This window comes from Prinia subflava, chromosome 8 (genome assembly GCF_021018805.1).
Source record: "Prinia subflava isolate CZ2003 ecotype Zambia chromosome 8, Cam_Psub_1.2, whole genome shotgun sequence".
In the NCBI taxonomy this organism is placed as follows: Eukaryota; Metazoa; Chordata; class Aves; order Passeriformes; family Cisticolidae; genus Prinia; species Prinia subflava.
In genome coordinates this window covers 26,008,184-26,018,090 of record NC_086254.1, presented here as the reverse complement: position 1 = coordinate 26,018,090, position 9,907 = coordinate 26,008,184, and the positions used below count along the sequence as shown (strand labels likewise).

The window sequence follows — 9,907 nt, the reverse complement described above, 5'->3', positions numbered from 1 at the left end:
AATTTTGTTAGGCTAAGACAACTGGCCTGGACATGTGGTGGTTTCCCAAGAAAGAACTGTTATCAAGAGCTGGGTTTGTAAAACCCAAGCCTCACGCAGTGATGGCTGCATTAATATTTGAAAAGTTTTATCATTTATCCAGAGCTTGTTTCACCAGCTCTGATTGATGGTAAGATCCTGGTTGTAGAGGCCACACAGAATTCAGGAGGCTGCTGGAGATCTGCTTGTCCTGTGCTCGGGAAATGGGCACTCCTGATTTTCCAGTCCTTACCACAAATCCAGACATTGACAGGTTTGGAAGAACAGCTTGCATAAACCCACCCTTGCAATGAATCTTTGTTTACAGAACCCCGAGAAAACAAACCCAAAGAAAGTAACAACATATGTGTTTTTACTAGATCAGGGTAGAATTTCCATTCCTTTGTTAACACTGAGGGGACGTGGTAAACACAATACACTTTAATCTGATTTCTATTGTACTTTGCAATTAGAGACTGCAAAAGAAAGGCTGTTTAAGGAACTTGTTTTCTCAGAAATATCCAGCTATTTTCTCAGGCTATCCAGCTCAGTGACAAAAGCAGTTTAACTGGTCAAACCACAGCAGCAAATAAGAGTCTGGCACAGCCAGAGCTATCTTTTGGTTATAACCATGGCCCATTTCTCACCCACACAGAGAGCAAGCTGTTCCACTTGCAGCAGGTAAGCACAAACCTCCCCAAATAAAACACTTACCTCAGTTCTCCCTTTACATTCTCATCAGCAATCTTCCACTTTTTTCCTAATCAATATGTTAAACAGAAAATTTAAATCAACTAGAAAGCTACATCTTTATTTTCATCTTGTGCTTTCTTCCTTTATTCCCTTCACCTCTAAATCTCTGGTTTATCCCTGTTCAGTGTTATCAGACTCATGATATTTAGATTGGTGATGTTTATTTCTCCTACAGTCCCAGTTCTCAGGCTCTTAAGATCATTTGAGAATCCCAACTTCAATTTAAAAATCCTTATATTGCTAGCTCTCAGGTTCTGGAGAACTGTATGAAAGTATGACTCAAGTGTACTCTAAAAGCTCTATGTGAGGCAAAGAAAGGCAAAGAAAAGGTTTATTCTGAACACAACAGAAAAACAGAGACTACGTTTATAATGCATTTGCAAAATTGCTTGTTGGAGTTTTTTTTTTAATTGCTAGGATTTATGAAGCAGTTCTGGGTAAGTGGCATATTCTGATCACAAAGAGGTATTTCATATAAGCCTCGCAAACCTGGTGTGGTGTATGACAAGGCAAACATTTCCAAGGAGCACTGTCAGAACAGCAGAGAGTCAATATTAAATGTCCAGTAAAATCATCTCCTGGTGCCACTTCCTCACAACAGTGATGTATAAAGAGTGACAAACCAGGGCAGGTTTTGCCCTAGTGACAGGACCCCCTTGCTCTCACTCATTCTACAACTTGGCAATGCCATTCCCATACAGTTTGCCCCACCAAAACCCGCCTTGAATTCTCATTTTGCACTTGGGGCCATTGGACACGGCCCCATTCCTCAGGCCAGCAAACTCCCCACAAGAAAGAGCATTCCAGATAAAGTTGTCTCACATATTTCCAATTGTAGGAAAATAATCTGCTCTGCCCAGAAAACTTAACAGGGCTGCCTTTACTTCAGAACACTCACTCATACTTTCATACAGCGAAATCTGGACCATCACCTGAATTTTTGCATAATTAACAAGCAGAACACTGGCTGAAATCAGAGCCAGCCAGCAGCCCCTGAGGGGGAACCCCCTCAGACTCACCTCTGGCTCTCTGTGCAGGAATCAGCCTGGCTTCTCCTCCAGGATTTACAGCAGCACAGACAAGCCCTAAAAGGGTGGGAAATGAAATCCCACGTGGCTGTGGGGACAGAGCAGGGGGTGCTGTGGGGACAGAGCAGGAGATGCTGTGGGGACAGAGCAGGGGGTGCTGTGGGGACAGAGCAGAGCAGGGGTGCTGTGGGGACAGAGCAGGGGGTGCTGTGGGGACAGAGCAGGGGTGCTGTGGGGACAGAGCAGGGGGTGCTGTGGGGACAGAGCAGGAGATGCTGTGGGGACAGAGCAGAGCAGGGGATGCTGTGGGGACAGAGCAGGCGGTGCTGTGGGGACAGAGCAGAGCAGGGGATGCTGTGGGGACAGAGCAGAGCAGGGGGTGCTGTGGGGACAGAGCAGGGGGTGCTGTGGGGACAGAGCAGGGGGTGCTGTGGGGACAGAGCAGGCAGTGCTGTGGGGACAGAGCAGGGGGTGCTGTGGGGACAGAGCAGGCAGTGCTGTGGGGACAGAGCAGGGGGTGCTGTGGGGACAGAGCAGAGCAGGCAGTGCTGTGGGGACAGAGCAGGGGGTGCTGTGGGGACAGAGCAGGGGGTGCTGTGGGGACAGAGCAGGCGGTGCTGTGGGGACAGAGCAGGGGGTGCTGTGGGGACAGAGCAGGGGTGCTGTGGGGACAGAGCAGGGGGTGCTGTGGGGACAGAGCAGGGGTGCTGTGGGGACAGAGCAGGGGGTGCTGTGGGGACAGAGCAGGGGGTGCTGTGGGGACAGAGCAGGGGTGCTGTGGGGACAGAGCAGGGGGTGCTGTGGGGACAGAGCAGGGGAGCTGTGGGAACAGAGCAGGCGGTGCTGTGGGGACAGAGCAGGGGAGCTGTGGGGACAGAGCAGGGGGAGCTGTGGGGACAGAGCAGGGGTGCTGTGGGGACAGAGCAGGGGTGCTGTGGGGACAGAGCAGGCGATGCTGTGGGGACAGAGCAGAGCAGGAGATGCTGTGGGGACAGAGCAGGGGTGCTGTGGGGACAGAGCAGGGGGTGCTGTGGGGACAGAGCAGAGCAGGCGATGCTGTGGGGACAGAGCAGAGCAGGGGGAGCTGTGGGGACAGAGCAGGGGGAGCTGTGGGGACAGAGCAGGGGTGCTGTGGGGACAGAGCAGGGGGTGCTGTGGGGACAGAGCAGGGGTGCTGTGGGGACAGAGCAGGGGGTGCTGTGGGGACAGAGCAGGGGTGCTGTGGGGACAGAGCAGGGGTGCTGTGGGGACAGAGCAGGGGGTGCTGTGGGGACAGAGCAGGGGGTGCTGTGGGGACAGAGCAGGGGTGCTGTGGGGACAGAGCAGGGGTGCTGTGGGGACAGAGCAGGGGGTGCTGTGGGGACAGAGCAGAGCAGGGTTGCTGTGGGGACAGAGCAGGCGGTGCTGTGGGGACAGAGCAGGGGTGCTGTGGGGACAGAGCAGGGGGTGCTGTGGGGACAGAGCAGAGCAGGGGGTGCTGTGGGGACAGAGCAGGGGGAGCTGTGGAGACAGAGCAGGGGGAGCTGTGAGGACAGAGCAGAGCAGGGGGTCTGGCAGCCCTCCCTGCTGTGGGCATGAGGAGCTGGCCGGCCCTGGGGGAGCAGTGGCCGCGTTCGTGTGAGGAGCAGAGCCTGGGGATGGTCACCAGGGTCCGGGTTTGGTCAGCCCACCTCGTGTGGGAAATGCTTTGTAAACCCCTGGCTATGAGCTCCAGAGAAACAGAGGAGTGTGGGTTTATCAGTCCTGGTTTCAGAGCTGCCAGAGGGCTGCTGTCAGCAGTGGTCCCGTGTTCAGGCCTGTGTGTGGCTCCCAGGCTGTCCTGACTCGGGGTCCTGGCAGGAGCTGAGGCGTGAGGGACACTGCTCCTGTCTGCAGTTATGTGCAAAAGAAATGCAGACCTGGTTTATCCTGCTGACTGTGGAATAGGAGTGAAAACAAACCTGTGAAAACTCACTGTGTGACACATCTGAAAGGTAAAAAACCTTGGGTTTGACTCGAAAGCTGTGGCCTGATAAGCAGCAGGGATGGGGGGGGAAAAAAATCTCAATTTCTGCAGAGGAGCCAGGTAGGCAGGTGCTGTGTGTGGTAGTGCTGCTTCACTGGTTCAGAATTACTCTACTTTCTTGGAGTTGTTGCTCCAGAGTTTGCAAAGAAGCTTTGAACTCTTCATAAATGTCTGTGTCTGGAGAACTTAAGAGCTGGTTCACTAATTACAGAACAGGGTGGAAAGGTTACTGCTAAAAAGCTATAATATAAGCAGATCTGCAAACCTTAATTGTACTTTAGTTTTGCTCCTGTTCAGGCTTCAGCTGGAACATCATTTAGAGGTTAGTGTATTGCTCAGAGGTATGAATACAAATCCTTAATTAGCACTATAGCAAAGAACTTTGGTTACTTATTTGGTCAGAGATTAAAAAAAAAAAATGGTTAACTGAATAATGATACATTCCCCTGAAGTGGAAAATTTGCACCTTACTAATATTTCTTTCAAAACCTTTTGATTTTAAATTAAGAGTAGTGTTTTTGTGATTAAACCCCTGGGTAGAAGAAATTCAGTAGATTTGTGTTCTATTCTCAGGTCTGAGCCAGACTCATTATGTGACCTTGGGTTAGGTGTTGGTCACCAGGGCTGGCTTTTCTTCTAATTTCCAGGACAGTGGAGCTGAGAAATTGCCAATGGGACTAGCAGGACTTTTTGCATTAGCTGCAGTTGACTTTGGATCAGACCCTTTTGTCTGTCTCTTCCCTAAATGCACACATGGAGAACCAGGCTCTGGTGAGCTGGTATATTGGAAGCATGAATTAATAAACATTGTGCACTGAGGAGAAATTACAGAGAAGAGAATTTCTGAAGTAGAGAAATATATTTAATACAATAAAATATCAAAATATCAATGCTTCTGTTGTGTTTTCCTGATGCAGTGTGTAAGAGTAACAGTTCAGCAACTTTCTAAGTTGTCTCTAAAGTATAAGACACTATCACACAGTTTTAAAATGTCTAATTTCTATGCCACTGGAAGAAAACAAATATATCCAAATATTTCCCCTCAGGAAAGGCTGCTCCTGCTGATACACCTGTAGTTGTTTAAGAAAGGTAATTTGATTTCTGTGCCAGCATCAGCTCATCACCTTCTAGGCTCTTTGTGTTCCTCTGAATACTTGGACGGGGAAAAAAACCCCAACAGTTAAAGTCAAAAACATTCATTAGTAAACAAAACTGAAATTATTTTGAGGAGTTGTTTTATTTCTTCTCTTAACATTTAATCTGCTGTTGCTTCTTCCTGTGTGCTGTGCTTTGTTTTGTTGTGTGGTATTTCAATGCAACAGAATTAACTGATACTGTCACATCCATGCCAGACAAAGCAAACATGAATTTTGTTGTGAAAAGCAAGGAGTGAATTGTGGGGTCCCTTCCAGTTCCTCCTCTGTCTAAGCCCCCATCAGTCTGACAGGCTGGATGAAGAGAGATAAAGCAGATTAGGAAGTAACGACTGGAGGAAAAATTGTATGAAGTTATTTTCACATTTAGATCAGGATCATAATAACCAGAATCTCAGGAGCCATTATTTTAAGCATTAGTGGATAATGCAGTACACTACATTAAGTTTTATGCACAGCATTTGGAACCTTGGAATGACTGCTGTAAACTTTCCATCACTGCTAGCTTGCACAATGACCTTTTATCTTCATTAGGCAATACTCTGAAATTGCTCTAAGTATACCAGTATGGATTCTTTGGTGGTGTAAATTAGGATATGTATTGATGTTAATGGGGCTGTTTGCATTTATTAGTATAAATTAGTTTTAGTATTCTCTCCCATCATAAATCACAATGGACATCAGGAAAGTCATTTGGCAGCAGTGATGTATAAACAGCGAAAATGAGAAAACAATTGACTCCATTATTCAATGTTTAGTGGCAGAAATGTGTCTGAAGCACGTGAGTGTGGTATTTCCCAAGCTTCACCCTTACTTGATGTGAAGCAATGGATGAACAGGAACAGCGACAAAGGATGAGCTCTAGTAAAGAAAGTTGTTGGACAGGAAAGAATATCCCAGATATAAACATTGAGTCCCTGAAATTACTGAAGTTACTGAAAACCACATTAGAAAATTTTAATTTTTGAGATGTTACCATAAAACAAATGCATGCTACAAATAATAATTCATAGGTAGGTAAATGACAGCTAGTCAGGCAAGCCTGAACATCTGTTTTCTAGTGAATAAACATTGAACACTTCTGGCATCTAGTGCTCTATTTTTACCCCAAAAATCCATACAATATTTAAACCCTTTTCATGCTGCATTTTGACTCATTATTCCATATTGATACCATACAAAGCTGTGATTTTCTGATGCAGGAAAAAGGCTTGCTGGGTTTATTTGTTGAGGGAGTTTGTAAGGAAAACTTGTATAGAATATAGAAATTTTGAGATAGCAGAAAGTATTTAATCATGGCAATGGCTTTTTCAAGAGATTTTTCTTTGTGACAAACCAAATATGTATTATATTATTTGTGGATCAGTATATCTAACGTCAGCACACATTGCTGTTTATTGGCTCATTTTATCATGCTGAACTGTCACAAGCTTCTTATTAATCTGTCTCTGAAGGATCAAAATGCTTTAATAAATATGTTAGTTCCTTTAGATCTTGGGCTGAAATGAAACTGTTAGTTAAATGTACTGTGACTTTGAGTGCAGATACCTTTAGAGAGATTTAAAATGGGAGCATGTTACATAAATCTGAGTTTGACAAAGCAGAATTTGTCTTTCTCTTAATGGCCAATTAGGACTCAAATAAAAAAGTAAAAAGCCCTTTTCTAGACAAAATGTGGGACTTCTTTTTGTGATATGATTGATCTATCAAAGGGGTGATTAACTTTGCAGTTTTATAGGGAAAGCTCTTTGCTTGTGTGGGGTGTTCATTTACATGTACAGATGCTTTAAAGTCTGTACACATAATAAATGCATGTATGACAAAAGGGCTCAGAAAGGTGCTCACCTTTCACTGCTACAAAGAGGTAGAGAAGAAGTTGAGTTTTACCATATTCAGGACATGAAAATTCATGTACTTTATTTAGCTGCCAGTGACAAACAGGAGAGGGCCTAAAGAGAAAGCATCCCCTAAAAGGATTGTAAGACCATTCTGCAGAGGGGACAGTTTTATGGCAGAGCTCATTTTCTGCAGAGTCAAAATAAGTGTGGCCTCTGAGCACACAGCAGTAAATGTTTGGTTTCTCTGAAGGGATCAAAATGTTGTGCAAGAAGGAGTGGATGATGCACCAGTTCAAAGGGGGAATGCATTTTAATAACAGCATCAGGTTTAAGGAAAAGGAATTAAGATGATCCATGTGATATTGTCATTGCAATACAATTTCAGATTGCTCAGCAGCTTCCCCAGAAGAACCTCCAAACCTTTGAGTATGAGCCCTCTGCAGGGTGAGCAGGGGTTTTACTGTGTGTTAAGTTAAATGAGCCTACATTTCACCATTTCAAAGGATTATGCCAAAAATCTTTCCTTTTGTTAAATTGTTCAACCTGCTGAGATCTTAACATCAACAGCGTGGGTTTTGATTTTATACATAGGTTTGCAAAGCAAATGCTGAACTTGAAGTACCCAAATCTTTCCATATATCCCTCTTAGTTGAAGAGTTTACATGTCTTGAATAAAACAGAGAAGCTGAATGAAATGTTACTTATTTCAGCTTTCAGCTGGAAATGCTCCACAACTATCATTGTGGAACCTTGAATTTTTGTACTAAGCTGGCCTTTGATATTATGCTCACATTGAAATGCTTATGGCAATTAGGAGTTTTATGTGAACACCCAAATGTGGAAACAGAATTTTATTGGTGTGTACAGTAGTGAACATGTGGAAGGTAAGCACGTGGGAATAGCCAGGTCTGTAAAACTTCCCAGAAAATTGAAATTAATTGGTTTTCAAATGGAAGTTTGTGCCTTTGTGCAGCCACAGAAGAATGGATCTCGTTTCCACTTGGGGTTAGTTTGCACAGACCATCCATCCATCAGTCTGCTTCCTTAGGATGGGAACAGTTTGGCACTACTTTATTTCCCTTAAATCTTAGCAACAATCCACGATATTGTTACAGCACATTACATGGCTTTTCCTCTGTGTCATTGTATATTGCCATTGGGAAATGAAGCATAAAAAGGCTGCCATTAGAGCACATCATTAAATAAGACTGCATGAATTCCAACTGTTGAACAATTGATCAGTTCCATTTTGAGCCAAAGAGATGTTTTATACCAGCTGAGTTATTTTAATATATATATATTTTTAAAAATCCATGTTTTAGTGTTGCCTTTAATTTCCTTTAATTTTTCTTTTAGAAATTGTGCAGTAATATCAGCCTCTGTCTTGTAAAGGAAAAGATCAAAGCCAACCAGAACTTATGTGCATGTGCTAAATGTGAGAAAGTTAGAAATTAACTCCCACATGCTCCGAGTTTTCTGAACTCTCTGAAAGTAATTCATGCTGAGGGGTTGTTTTAAGACCCTATTTTAGCTGGGTGCAAAGCACAGCCACAGTTGTTCAATTAACTGCGGCCAGGAAGACTGGATTTAGCTACAACATCTTTTTTTTTTTGGTTGTGCTGAAGTCGTTCAGCTCTATCCAGTCTGGTACTTCCCTCATGTTGAAGCTGTGGTGCAGTTTGGAAGCTCTTGGAGTATTTCTGTGGGATCTTGTTGCATAGAGCCTGAAATGTTCATGTGAGAGCAGATCAGTGGGAGCAGGGGATGCACACAGGGATGCAGACAGGGATGCAGACAGGGATGCAGACAGGGATGCAGACAGGGATGCAGACAGGGATGCAGACAGGGATGCACACAGGGATGCAGACAGGGATGCACACAGGGATGCACACAGGGATGCACACAGGGATGCAGACAGGGATGCAGACAGGGATGCAGACAGGGATGCAGACAGGGATGCAGACAGGGATGCAGACAGGGATGCACACAGGGATGCAGACAGGGATGCAGACAGGGATGCAGACAGGGATGCAGACAGGGATGCACACAGGGATGCAGACAGGGATGCAGACAGGGATGCACACAGGGATGCACACAGGGATGCACGCAGGGATGCACACAGGGATGCACGCAGGGATGCACACAGGGATGCACACAGGGATGCACACAGCTCCACTTGAGCGCTGACCTCTCTGTTTTCTCTTTCTCCCCGTGTCCAAACACATCCTGAGCCATCCATACCCTCTGACTTTCCCTTCAGTGACCTCACTGCTCCCCTCAGTCAGTGGCAGCTGGATCAGTGGTGCTGCACTGTGAAAATGCAGACAGCTTCCTCAGAGTGGTGTGGGAGCAGAGCTGCAGCAGCCAGCCCAGTGTGAGACAGCCCAGGGCAGGCTGCAGTTCTTGGTGCTGTGGTGGGGAGAGTTCACACCAGCACGGGGAGGGCTAGGGAGATATTTTCACGCTGTGCCTGATTAAAGGAAACCCTTGGTAACAATTTCTGCCCTAGATAAAGCTGATTTCTGTGCTGGGCCTCAATGAAAACATTTTCTTTCCACAGAATAGTAGCTAAAAGGCAGATCCATGAGGCTATAATACCTCTAAAATGATTACAAGCTATGATGTCAAGACCTATATCTGATTTACTTTATTTTGGACCTCTCCCTGCATATTTCTGGGATACAGACATCTGCCAACTAAATTCTCTCAGAGCTTGTGAGACAGTTTATTCCTGGAGAGGGCGAGGGGAGCTGCCTGCTTTGTCAGACTGCAGCAGGGCTGGATCACCTGAGCCTTTGGGGTTCATCTTCCCTTTGACAGGAGGTTCTGTGAACACTCTGAGGCTGGGGTGGAATCACCATTCCTCCCGTGGAATGTTGCATTTATTGGTGCAACAAACAGCAGAAGTTATTGAGGCACAAAATGCATTTATGTGAAAATTCTCGTTGCAGTGATACTGAGGCAAAAGGAATATATTCTGGATTTGCAGTGATAAAACATGACTATTGCCTTTGTTAGAACAAATATTAGCAGAGGTTAAAGGCAAAGGAGTGTAATTCAACCACATCTGTGATGTGTGCAAGCCATTTAATTCAATCTTTATTTTCTCAG

At 45.4% G+C, this 9,907-nt stretch overlaps 1 long non-coding RNA gene across 1 annotated transcript in view; it reads left to right on the top strand.

Annotated features, from left to right (window-relative positions):
* The first annotated feature begins 601 nt into the window (after window positions 1-601).
* The window catches only part of LOC134552990 (uncharacterized), a 28,233-nt gene continuing 18,927 nt past the window's right edge, over window positions 602-9,907 (top strand). Inside the window, exon 1 of the long non-coding RNA XR_010081003.1 lies at window positions 602-699. This is a non-coding gene — a long non-coding RNA (uncharacterized LOC134552990). The remainder of the gene's footprint in view (window positions 700-9,907) is intronic.